The following is a 13653-nucleotide window of genomic DNA, read 5'->3' as shown; positions in this document are numbered from 1 at the left end:
TCCTTATTTAATTCCTGAGTTTAGTACGTGGTATTATGGTTCCCATAAAAAGTCCCATACTTTCTGTTGGAAAAAGGCCCATACTGTATGTGTCTGCCCGTCCGTGTAGCGTATCAGTCAGAAAACTGACTTTCAGTTTGACAAGTCAGTTTGACGGAAGGCCGGCTCTGATTACCAGCATGTGTTTGATATTATTTTCTGTAAATGTCACATCTGCAGGTGTATATTTAAAGCTACAATGAGGAACTTTTAACTGGTTGTGAAACAGTCTCAACTTAATGTTGATGCCTCTATATGACCTACATAAGTAAACAAGACCATCAGAGAGAAGATTGGCTATTTCTATATAGTTATTCTTAATGCTCGTCATCGGTGCCGACGGGTCAGATTTCGCGCAAAATCAGACGAAATCATGCAGGTTCACCTGAAACCCCTTCAGCTCAGCTCAGAAACTCCAGCGGGGCCTCATGCAGCATTCAGCCCACCACGGAGAGACACAGATCCGGCTTCGCTGCCTCCTTCGACCTGCAGCTCCGGCGGGAGATGGAGAACTCCTTCACTGCCGGAGGCCCAGGCTGTATTGCTGGGCCCGCTGGAGGGAAGGGAGGCATGGGAGAACCCAAACCAGGACTGAGCGGGGCGGACTGTCAGACCCTGCTGCAGTAAAATTAGAGGTTTTCTAAAGGGACACCACCGCTTTTGTCCACAGGGCCCGCCAAAATAGACACAAAATGAAAGTTCCTTGTAGTAGCTTTAACTTTCATATCTGGTTGAAATGATACGTAATACACATTTGTCAAATAAAACAGGTGGCTACGATGGTTTTCAATATGCTCTCCAGCCGCTAAGATTTTTTTTATTTTAATTCCCTCTCTAACACCGGGGTCTCCTCTGGCTGCGGTGTCACTGTTCGACCCTACAGTATTTATTTACACTGTCTTTCTCTCACACATTCCTTCCCAGTGAGCCAGGCCTTGGGCTGCCAGCGGAGGACGTGAAGTCAGGCCAGGGAGCCAAGGCCACTGTCAGCTCTCAGTGGTTAGAATAACCTAGAAAAAACCTCCTGGGAACCTGGGCTTGGATCAGACCAGTGCTGGCAGGGAGACCAGGCGAGAGGTAGGAGATGAAGGAGGTTTTTTTTCAAAGAAGTAGCTGAACCTACATTGATGACGGGCAGAATTGTTTTACAGTTCCTGGTCCTGTTAAATTAATATCTTCATTTTTGCATTCTTGCAACATTTAGTAGTACTTTTATTTCATAAAATTAGATTTTATGAGGTAGAATTTTGTAGGTTTGTAGTATTTGAATATAAATCAGATGAGAACGTTGTGGCATTTCACATTACGTTACATTATTCAACCGTCCGTCAGTCCACGATTGTTGCTGAGGAAGTCAAATTCAGCTGTTGGATTTGCATTATTTCATTCGTATTTCATATCCGTAAAAAAATTCCTGAATCCGGATCATGATTCGGATCGCCACCAAAATGTAATGGATTGTTCATTGTGCCACACCCCACCCCTCCAAAAAATGTCATTCAAATCCATCCCAAACTTTTGGAGTAATCCTGCTAACCAACAAACCAACCAACCAACAAACAAACCAACAAACCAACGCCGGTGAAAACATAACCTCCTTCCTAGGCCTTCGGCCTTGGCGGAGCAAATTAGCCACCACCGTGTTATCTGCTGCCTGTGCAACTACAGTATAAAGCCTCACTACTGACGTGACTCCAGCAATAAAATGTCACACATTATCTCAACTCTCTCTCTTCTCAGTCGCTATTCTCAGGCTCGCTCGTCCCCCCTCCTCGCCGCCCCTGAGACGCCGTGTGCCTTTGACACGTGTGCAGGAAGGACACACTATCAGTTTTTCTAATTACTTATTGCTCATGATCAATTAGCAACATTTTAAGGCACTACCGTAACCTTGTATAAATACACTGGTGGAGTTCAATGGCCATCATGGTTGACAATTAAATTGGTCTGTCACTGCTGGGCCCTTCATTAATCTCAACTTGTCATTCTTGTTTATGCTGGTTATAATGGCTGAGTGGGTGTGTGAGTGTGTGTGCGGAGGGGAGGTCAGATCAGATCTGTGATGTGAGGGAAGTTGTGTGTATATACGTGTCACATGCACGTGTGTGTTTATTTGCATGAATCTATATTGTGTACATGTGCAGGAAGTGTATATTTTCTGTGTGTGTGCGCGAGGACGTGCGGTATGTGGAAATCTTTTTTTAATCGTAACTGTCATGTTGAAGCCAGTTGGCACCCCCGAAGCGATTACCTCATGTGTCCTTGAGTATTTTCTAAATTGCTCGGAGATGTTTAGAGCCCCTCCAAACGGCTTTCATAATCGTGCGGTAACGCGGCCATTTACGCCATGTGAGAAAATTCCTACTCACTTAAACCCGCTTTTACGTCGATTGAGTTCGACAGAAAAGCTATTGTATGTTGCGTTTAGTTTCAAATCCGTAATCCTCTCGCCGTTTCCCCCCTCGGATTTCCCTGAGTGTATAATTCCCTCAGTATACGAATTTAAGAGTTTAGTTGGGGCATAACTATTTAATTTAGTTTTGATTGTTGGTAATTTTATTGGCATTTTGGTTAACGGAGCACTAATGGGATCTCTTACTGAGTGATGTAAGCACTGGGAAATAAAACGCACACACACACACACTGGTGGGAAACAATAGTTGGAGCCACATACACACTCTTGTGCTGCTGACCTTTGACCCTCTTCACTGTCTTCTGACCCTCCCGGTGTGACCCCCTCCATTGGCAGGAGGGTGGGCTGGCATTGGTCACATACTCCCCACCCCTCTCCCTCTCTCTCCCCTCTCCCCCTCATTGTTTCTGGGTGAGTGTATCTGACTGGAGACGAACAAAGGAGCGTGTGGGCGCCCGAGGACGCGGGCTCGCCCTGGCTTCGTATTTACATATGAATGTCAACACCTACTTTGTAACTTGTCTCCTATATTCAGCTTTCAGCAGTGATATGATGAGTGTGTAGATTTATAAATGTGTGTTCATTTGCATGTGTGTGTTTGAGCGGTTTAATGAGAGTTGGTGGGCGAACTTTATGGCCTCATTAATGTGCACAGAAGTGGTCCAAATGTGTTTTTTGAGCCTGTGTTGATGAATGTGTTTTTGTAAATTCAGTAAATACAAGTTATTGATAATTAATAGGCTCGTGTTTTCCACCATTAACTGTATTTTCTTTCCATCTTGTGTGCCCGCTGTAAACAAGGCAATAAGTTTATGACCTCTTTGCAGCACAAATTGCGCAAAACCTGCCAGATCTGCTGTATTATGTTGGTGCTTACAATAATCAGTAGTGGTTTCTAACTAATTGAGCATTGTTGTTTTAAATATTAATTAAGTTTTTACCTCCTAAAATTCAGATACAAAAATATTCACTTAAATTCCCCTTAAATATACCATTTAAAGTTTAAGGAATTAAAATTGAGTTCAAAATATATGATGATGTTAAGACTAATATATTCTACTTGAATTAAATGAAATGATTAACTCGTCTGGTAACTTGCTGAAACATTTTCAGATTTATTGAGTTAAATATCTCACTACAAACTTATACAATAACTTAACATGATCAAGTAAAAACATTAGGTACACTATATATTCTATTTACAATACAGTTATGTCAAAACATAATGCATTATTACAATAAAAAATGCACAATCAAATAGAGGAAAATTTAAAATGATTTTAAAAATGAATTATTTGATGAACAAAAAGCAACAAAAAGTCTGAAATCTTGACTTTATCTAGTTATAAATAAAACGAAATAACCAATTAAATAGACGGCACAGTCAGTACTTTATAATCCTTTGTCCTTAATTGCTGCCAAGAACGTAACGCCAAATGATAATAAATTGAGAACATTTGCACATGGCAGTTTTTTTTTTCTCTTTTCTTAGCAGACTGTTAGCGTCAACCATCAAGTCATGTACCTTTGATTGGTGTGCATGGACACACACACACACACACACACACACACACACACACACACACACACACACACACACACACACACATACATTAAGCCATAATTAGCAGGGTGTCCATGCTTGAGTGGTTGTGTGTTGAGCAGTGGAGTGGACAGTGAGGAGGAGGGTCATGCTAATGAGGACAGACTCGTCACAGCCGTGGATGACTGGCATGTGGACCCAGAGGATGGAGACACTCCTCGCTAATTAACAATCCCTAATATTAAGTGTTGTGTGTGTGTGTGTGTGCTGTGGTTTACATGCAGTGAGACTTCATCATTGCATCTTCTTAATCGGTGAGATATAATCAGTCTGGAGTCCAGGAGTCCTGGTGTTTTCTTTGTTTGATTTTTTTCTGATTCTTAACTGCATTGTGTAACTTTTATCGATGCCCCAAGGCGATTCTTTTGCAACGAGTCTCAGACTTCCTCTTAGGGTCGATCTTGCTTTCTTTTGGCAGACTCTACATTGTTTTCATCAGAGGACATTATTCAGTCAGAATGTTTGTCTGTTCTCACAACAACACTGCAAACACAAATATCAGCATGAGTTATAACAAACGGTCATGTTCTTCTTCTTCTTTTACTTTTTATTTATTAACACAGTTACTTTGTTCTCCAAGAAACAAACTCATTTCATCATACAATATAAATGAGTAAGCCAAAAAACATAATGATCATATGCAAATGTAAATCAAAAAGCAGTATTTCTATGTGAGGGGAAAAGAAAAAAGAAAAGAAAAAATAAGGAAGATGAAAAATATAAATAAAAATAAAATAAAGGTACACACACAAGGATAAGAAGAAACAGCCCAAAAATATGTATAATAATAATAATAATAATAATAATAATAATAATAAGTAAATAAATGAGTTGAAAATAAATTGAAATTCATTAAAATAATGATCTAAAAGAAAGGAAATACATACTTATATAATAAAATAAGTACTTACAAATTATAAAAGTGGACGAAAGCTGATTGTGAGACAGTAATGGAGAGGAGGGGATATAGAGTATAATTATATAATTATAATAAAAAACATATTTCCCCACAAGGTCGGGTTCTGAGCTCCTGGTGTAACTCTACCACGGCCTTAGCCTGCATCTCTTTTAACTTTAAAGCATTTAATTGGTGAAACTTGTCATGAGGATGGTACAAAATTTGTTCATTCAGATTATATGTTAGTACAAAGAACATCTTTTTATGTAGGTACAAACAATATTAATAGATAAACATGAATTCTTTCAGTCAAAAAAGTGAGAGTCCTCCAGTAAACAGTAGCCTCGAGGCTGTAAGTGGAGAACACTTCTCTCATCTTTTGTAACTGAACTTTGGTTAAAAATGACGAACCTGAGAGGCTTCTTTCATTCTGAGAGACTGACAGCAAAAGCAAAAGCCTACTGTTTTACTTAGCTGCTATTAAATTCCTTTGTAGTGTCGCTGCTGGAAATATTTCAGTGTGATTTTGCAATTTGCAAATTATCCACGGCAACATAGGAAATCCCCGTCCACTGAAGATCAAAATGAACAACAACACTGCCAATAGCTTAGTGCTGACAGTCTTCAAATTTTCTTAGATTATTATAAATTGCACACAGCATGCATGATTCTGTGAATCACCGTGCACAAAAGCATCCACCAGACTTCTTTTCCATTGTGTGCATTTATGTCATGCATAAGAGAAAGCTGACATACTTTCTATATGTGTGCATTGTCATTCCCTCGTCCCAACTGCAGACGGATCCCCGTCAGGGTCGCTGGCTGGTAATTGGAGGAAGGTGGCTGTGATTAAAATTCATATTTTACACCCGCCGTCACATCTGCATAGCCACGGGACAGGCCTGCAGCTCCCGGCGTGTCTGGGACCGGGCTGGTGGCGTGTCTGTTATTATGAAGGGTGGGATGCGTGAACACTACTCACACGTCAGTGCATGTATGAGCACACGGATATGCATATATGCATCTACTAACAACACACACTAAGTCACCCTGCGCCTCCCTCCTATCCCCTTGTTCCAGCTGAGTAAGACCAGGCCCGCGTCATTTCACCTCAGGGTGCCTGCTGGGGTCAGAGGTTGTGTGTAATGGCCCAGTGCATCTCCCAGCACAGTAAGCCTATACTCCAGGAGCTGACACACTCCGCTACACCCTTCCCAACCTCCCAGCCCTTTTATCAAAGCCAATACAAAGACAAGGAGCGTGTGTGTGTGTGTGTGTGTGTGTGAGCGAGTGCAAGCCATTCAAAGATCACATTCAGAGTTTCAAGTTGCTGAACCACGAGGAGGGAAAGTGACCAGCCCCGTGCCTACTGCTGAATCTCCACTGTGATCATAGACCATAGCCAACATTCAGTTAGTTATAGTACCTCTCAACTCAACTCAGAGTACTTCATTTAAGTATCTGTCACTTTAAAATAGCACGGTATAAAGCATTGTTTTGTGTGAACTTGTGTGCGTGTTCTCATCAGTCAAGGTACATCATTTGAGAAATTGTCCTGTTTCTTTGATCTTATCAACAAAATCGTGTCTAGTTACATCACAGCTGCTTTTTCTTAATATCAAATTGGTTTCCATGTAAAACGAAACCAAATTATTAACAACAAGCCATAATTGACTTCTGAGTTTTATCTTAAAAACAACAGCATTGATATTACACAGTCAAAAAGAAATAATAGTACCATAGGTGGAACCTTTTTCCTTAAGGAGAGTGACGTGGTAATGTATTGCAATAAGCCATGACTGTTCGGCCTCATGACCAATACAGCTATGTACCTGCACTCTAATGTTGAGTTCATCATGCTCATTTTCAGGTTTATACTTGTATTTTGGGTTTCTACTAGAACATGTTTACATGCTTTAATGTTCAAAAAACACATTATTTTTCTGTCTGTCTGAATATACTTGTATTCACCCTACAAGTATATGGTATTCACCCATATACTTGTATTCACTCCCTGAGTGAAGTCCCCCTCCAGGAAAAGCCCGGTCTGCTCTGATTGGCTTGAGAGAAAAATATGGTGCACCTTTACAAAGGTAGTTCTCAAGCTGTGGGCGGTATATTCTAATGAGCCTGCATGTGACATAGGAAGGGGAGCCGAATCTGAATGGCTTGTTGAATCACATGTTTTCTGATCTAGACAACCAACGAAAAACTGACTGGGTCGTCTTATTTCACAGTTTGTGAGTTGGTAGGCACTCCAGATACCCAAATGTATGTGCACAAGCACTGAAACAGCGAGTTTTATCGTCCATATAAAGTTGTATCATAAAACAACGTATAAAGAGTTCAGATTAGGGCTGTCAAAGTTAACACGATAATAACACATTAACGCAAATTGGTTTTAACACCACTTGCGATTTTTAGGTTGTAGCGGGCCTAGTTTTAAAGCTAGGGTGAAGATACTGGCATCATATGAAACTAGAAACCCTAAGGAACCATCCATCCATTGGTACCAACCAAGCTTGTCGGGAAGGAGGCTAAATAATGCTCCAAACTTATGCTAAATTTTGGCGAGAAAAAACAGGCATAGCCATTTTCAAAGGGGTCCCTTGACCTCTGACCTCCAGATATGTGAATGTAAATGGGTTCTATGGGTACCCACAAGTCTCCCCTTTACAGACATGCCCACTTTATGATAATCACATGCACTTTGGGACAAGTCACAGTCAAGTCAGCACACTGACACACTGACAGCTGTTGTTGCCTGTTGGGCTGCAGTTTGCCATGTTATGATTTGAGCATATTTTTTCACGCTAAATGAAGTAGGCCTTTCTCCTTTTAAGGCACATTTTGAACAGATACAAAATTTACAATTAATTTGTGATTAATTTGCAATTAATCGCGATTAACTATGGTGACTTTTACGGTTTCGTCTTTATCTCTCCCATTTAGACCAGCATATACTGTAGGTCAGTGACTCTTTTCTCAAGCTGATCATGAAATCAGACATCAGATAAAGTTTTATCCACCAAGATACACACACATGCATCAGGGTGGAGTCCCATCATCACATTTGGAGGTTAAGTTTTATGGACATTTCACATTAATGTACAGTATCTATCCACGAGACTGACGATGAGCAGGTTGGCGTCAGGTTGGATAGAAACGCTGGCTTGTCTCCTCCCTGCAGTATCTGTGTTTCCACAGCAGTGACCGGACACATTTCCAATGATAGCGGTTAAGTTCATGCTGTATAGTTTGATGTGATATTTGCATTTGCTTAGTAATTTATTACTGTGTGCTTTTTATGAAAGTGTGTGTTATTACACTGCGGTTGATGGTGGCAGTTAAACAGTATAGGAAACTGTCAGTGTTAAGATGGAGAGGCAATGAATAATGACCTCTGTGAGATTATGAATTATGGTTTGATACAACATTGGTTTAACTTCCTCTTTAGTTTTACACAAGGTCATGTCAGCATTATTTTGAATTTATGACGGCCCTAGAAATGGACCACTGTGGTTGAGATGTGGGGAAATTAGAAGCTAAATTTATTGGGATGAGCTAAACATTGATCCATGTTTTCTTTTTTTTCACTTTTAGAGATTACACAGATTACAAGGACTCAATTTGCATCAGAATTAAGAAACATTAATGGTTATAACCAAGTGATAAAAACTGAACTAAGACATTATTATTATTTCACTTTGTGCATGAGAAAAGTGTTATTGAACTGTTTACATAAAATAAATGTCAGCTGACTCCAGATAATGCAGCCAAAATCATCCATTTCCTCTCATTTACACTTGCAGTCAGGTTTCCTGATATGATGACTTTGTTTATCGCTCTGTCTCATTCTCACCTCTCTGACTCTTTCCTGTGTTTCTCCTGTGTTCGTTTCATAAGTGGCAGCCTTGTTAATTGCATCAGTAGTATGAGATGTAACAGCAGGCTGATAAGTGAGACCTGCACTGAAACAGGTGAGCTGTTTGGTGATAAAATCAGCCCAATTATAATTTAATGATTAAAAAATAGAAGAAAAAAAAACATTGTGTTTCATTCAGGATGCCATGGAAGTTAAATGATTTTGGCAAAATATGTCTTCTTTGATTCATTTTGTCTGGTCGTTTAGTCATTTTGTTGGTTTGCTGTGGTTATGAAATGTGTGATTTTGGGTGTATCTCTTAATTGAAGCTGTATATACTACTAATATGTTTTAGAGCTCCTTATTGTCATTTAAAAAATGCAAATGTATTTTTTTTGTAATAAAAAAATTAAGAAAACATTTTATTGTACAAAAATCCAGATGAAAGTCAGATTTTTAAAGTAGTATATATCTTATCACCATAAACATCTTAAATGATCAGCAGCTTATGTTTCTCTACATTATTTTTTTGCATTTACGTGCTATTGATTGAAGCATGTTGAGCTATTCTCACCACAAGAGGACACTTATTGTAAACTGGTTTTACCAGCTGGTCTCCCAGTGTCAGCTGGACAGGCAGGTGTAGATAATAGATGAATGCATGGATGGTTTTAACAGTGCTCTCCAGAAATGCAACAACTTTTGGGTGTATGAGGACATTAAATTTCAGTGAAAATCCATTTTTTAAACTGTCTGCTCCGTTTCACCTTGAGTTCTTTTACTGTTTGATTTAAAGCAAGTTAATGTTAGTAGCCGTGTAGGCCTGGTGGTCTACAGGCATGCGTACCCTGCAAAGGATACAATTCATTGAGCAGATGAAATATTTTGGGCTTGAAATTATTAAAATGTTAAAGATCACTTATTGACAACTTCAACTTCTTGATTTTGAATTTCTAATTTGAGTGAAAACAATGGACTTCTGCTTAGAGTTTAGCAGTCTGGAGTATTTTGAGACTTGAGACTTTGAGATTTTTTTATACTGAGAGCATAGTAACATTTTTTGGTACGTATGCAATGGAGAAAAGCTGCACCAAATTTATTTTTTTCTGGGAATTTTGCCTCAGACTCCCAGTTTGTAATACTGCGAATGTTTAAATATTGCAGTACTTTAAGCAGGGGGGCATTGGCTCAATCACCACTGTGTTACCACCTTTGACGATAGAAACTGAAAATTTTCAAGATTGTCGCTTTAAATACAGAAGTTTTGTGACAAATAAGTCAACGTTGACTTCTGGTTTCACACGGAACACAAACAGCGGCCTCCTGGGTGAAAGTCATGGTGTTTAAAGGTGTTTTTTGACCCATCCATCCACCCGACATCCTCTCTATACGCACTGTTTATCGCTCTTTATACTCATGGTTCACGATTACGTGGATTACAAATATATTTTGTGGGATATATATGAATTACAGTGCATTAGTTTTCATAGGTATAGCTACGAACTGTGTATGAGAACAGCCTGCATCACTTATGAAATCTTGTCTCAAACAAAAGCTAATGATGGATCCCTGTTTTCATTAAAGAACATCAAAATCCTTCTTTCATGACACATTTTGACTGTTATGGTGCCATTATGGTGACACGAGTCACATGAGTCAATGGGGAGACAGGCAGACAGGGGGTCTGTGTAGGCCTCGCATGCTTAAGACTAGGGATTAGTGTGTGTGCGGTTGTGTGTGGGTGTGTGTGTGTGAGGTAGCTAGCTAGCTAAGTGACGCAGTGATGTCATAGTCCTTGTGTTTTCACATGGGAACCTGATAGCTCTGAACAATCCAAGGCGAGCAATTTTTGGCTCAAGCACACTTGACATAGCAGAGAGATAATTGTAGACTTTGTGTCCGCGGACTCTCCAGAGATCCGGAGGATCAAACCCTCTAGGATTTCGGACACTTTGATGACGCGTTAATGCCTGCAAAAACATTTACTGCCTCGGAGATCACAGATGGAATGATGTAAATGTACTGCAGTTCAAGTTAACTGCCCCCTGATATCAGGAGATGATGTAAAGTTTAGATTCAGTTGTATTTTGTGTCAACTGTTGCCAGGGTGTTGAATATAAAACACATTCATATTGTATTCCACTTTCACACCTTTGATCCAGAGAGTCGCCATTAGAGATGACATAATGAATGATATTATTTTGTGTAATTTAGTAATGGGAACTCCAGCGTATATGAGGTCAAGTAGAACTCAGTCATTACCATTAAAGGCTGGATGACTGCAGACTTAAAGCTGATTTTCTGGACAGGAGCTGACATTAATGTAACAGTAATAGCAGATTATATTGACCAGGCTTTAGCCATGGAGATTTATTTAACTTTGATTCATTGGTGAAATGTGTTGGAGCACACATGCTATTTTTCAGCAGCTGCACATGTTCTCACCAGGCAGCTGGCCGGTACTGTACGCTGGTGCATGCCTCACAAAGTTCTGCACTCATGAAACAAACATTTGACACCGTACGTAGCTTTCCAAGACATTTAACTGTGTCTTGGTAACTTGTGGATAATTTTGCAAGAGTAATAATGTTTTTGGATCACTACACCCTAAATGTGTTGGTTGAACTTTTCGATGATTTACCCTGGCCGCATGCATGACTTATGTTAGCTCTGGATGTGTAATATGGATTACAAAGCAATGATAGAATTAATCAGGAAAAAGATTACCTTCCAAAAAGAATTCAGCTTTCTCTCCTCAAAATTCCCACACAACGAAACGGCATTGTGAATTACGTTTCGATGGAAACATATTTTGTCGCGGATTATGTTTGTTTTTGACTTATCACAAATACGTTTGTGATGATAGTCCACATATGGAGGTCTGGGTGGTGGAAGGGTCAAACAAACACTGGACTTTCGCCCAGGAGACTGCTGTTCGTGTCCTGTGTGATACTAAAAGTCAACGTTCATTTATTGTAATTTACATCCGTAGCTAAATAACACACAGCAATTTTATTTATTTATTTATTTATTTATTTATTTATTTATTTATTTATGTATTTATTTATTTATTTATTTATTTATTTATTTATTTATTTATTTTTTTTTAATTTATTTGTTTATTTATTTATTTATTTTAATTTTAATTTATATTCATTTATTTTTTGTGTAAGATAGGGTATAGGTAAGGGGTGGGATTGTGATATGATTGAAATGGTGAGATAGTTAAAGAAGTTATGTTTTGTGATGGATCTAGAGAGGAAGGGCAGGTCTTGGATTTAGAAACAGCCATTTTAAGACAAACAATGATGTTTTTTACGAAATTTAACCAAGTAGTTTTGTTGCACTTTTTGTTTTGTTTTGTTTTAATTTACAACGTTATTGATGTGTTCAAAACTGCGACCGTAATCCCGGAGAAAATACGTTTCCCTCTAAATGTAATTGAAAATGCAATTTAGTTGTATGGGAACATAATTTTGTAGGAGACAGGGTTGAAAGAATTACAAGTGTGACGTACCATTGCCTTTCAAAGTTACTGTTTCAACATAACCTACCTCTATTTCTAAACTAAGTTCTATTTTAAATAAACATCAGTAAATCAAAAATAATTTTGTCATTTTGTCTGCACAGACCGAAATCAACAAAACACTTAATAATAGTTTTGAATGTGTGACTTGCCCTTGCTTATTCTGAAGAGTCTTTTATTGAAAAGACTGTTGATGATTATGACAAAGCATTCTTAACCTCTTCATGTTTCTACATTTTGCCCTTGAGAGACAAGCAGAGAGAAAAAGTGACGACTCTGTCTTTTTACAAGAAGCATAAAAAACAGTAGTTTTAAAGAGGCAGGTTGCCTCGAAGCGAAGCATGAATACCTTCTGGGTCGTAAAACATCTCTGAAAAGTGTGAGAATGAGAGATGCGTAATTTGAAAGCTATGTTTAAAACTTAACAGTTTTCTTTATGTTGCTTGACACCTGGCGTTAACGACGAGCTGTGGCAGGTAACCTTTACTTTAGGGCTTTCCATAAACACGATTATCAGTATTCAGCCACTGTGTGTCATCAATATTCAGCCGCCGGGTGTATTTGTTGTCCTTTGTGGAAATGTCCCGTCAATTTATATGATCTATGTTTTCAATCACATCCCTCTCTGAATAAATATAATGACTAAGATGATATTAAGAAGTGCCAAAGAGAGGTGATGTACTGGAACTCATCTTGGTGACTAAAAAGGCAACTTGACTTCACAGTATTGACAGCACAAATACTATGTTTTATGGGTATTTCTAGTAATAACATAACCAAAGAACTGATGAATAACAGCACAACTGCAGTTCAGCTGTAGAGCGGTCTTCCTGCATGAACTGTTGATTATGTAGTTATTTTATTGCATTGGTTGACAGGTTCAAAACACCAGCAACAACACCAGGAATACAAATATATATTTATATATAAAACATAATATCAGGATAAGTGGCATAAATATTATGAGTAGTAGAGGCAGTGATGACAGGTGTAATGTTGATGGAGGTCATAGCATTTGTTGTAGTAGTGGTAGTAATATATGGTAGTGCTGATGGTGTTTCTGGTGTTCACATTTCATTGTATTGAATTATTTTAAATGATATGGGATTGAATTAATAAAAGTGTTTGTTTTTAATTGTATTAGCAATAACAATGGCACTAAAATAGTTATGATAATGTATATAGTAACATTAAATAAGTTTTTTTCCCCACTATTAATGAGCCTATTCTGAGAAAAGTGGCTGTTAAATTCAAAGTTATAATCCTAGTAGTAACATTGACTACATTTACACTAATATTCCACTATTAT

At 38.5% G+C, this 13653-nt stretch overlaps 1 long non-coding RNA gene across 2 annotated transcripts in view; it reads left to right on the top strand.

The window, feature by feature from the left end:
* Positions 1-13653, top strand: part of LOC141774451 (uncharacterized) — a 32789-nt gene that overhangs the window by 12307 nt on the left and 6829 nt on the right. For both annotated transcript variants that reach the window (XR_012595348.1, XR_012595347.1), the window contains exon 2: positions 964-1116. This is a non-coding gene — a long non-coding RNA (uncharacterized LOC141774451). The remainder of the gene's footprint in view (positions 1-963; positions 1117-13653) is intronic.

This window comes from Sebastes fasciatus, chromosome 9 (assembly GCF_043250625.1).
Source record: "Sebastes fasciatus isolate fSebFas1 chromosome 9, fSebFas1.pri, whole genome shotgun sequence".
NCBI classification, from domain to species: Eukaryota; Metazoa; Chordata; class Actinopteri; order Perciformes; family Sebastidae; genus Sebastes; species Sebastes fasciatus.
This window is presented reverse-complemented; position numbering and strand designations above follow the sequence as displayed.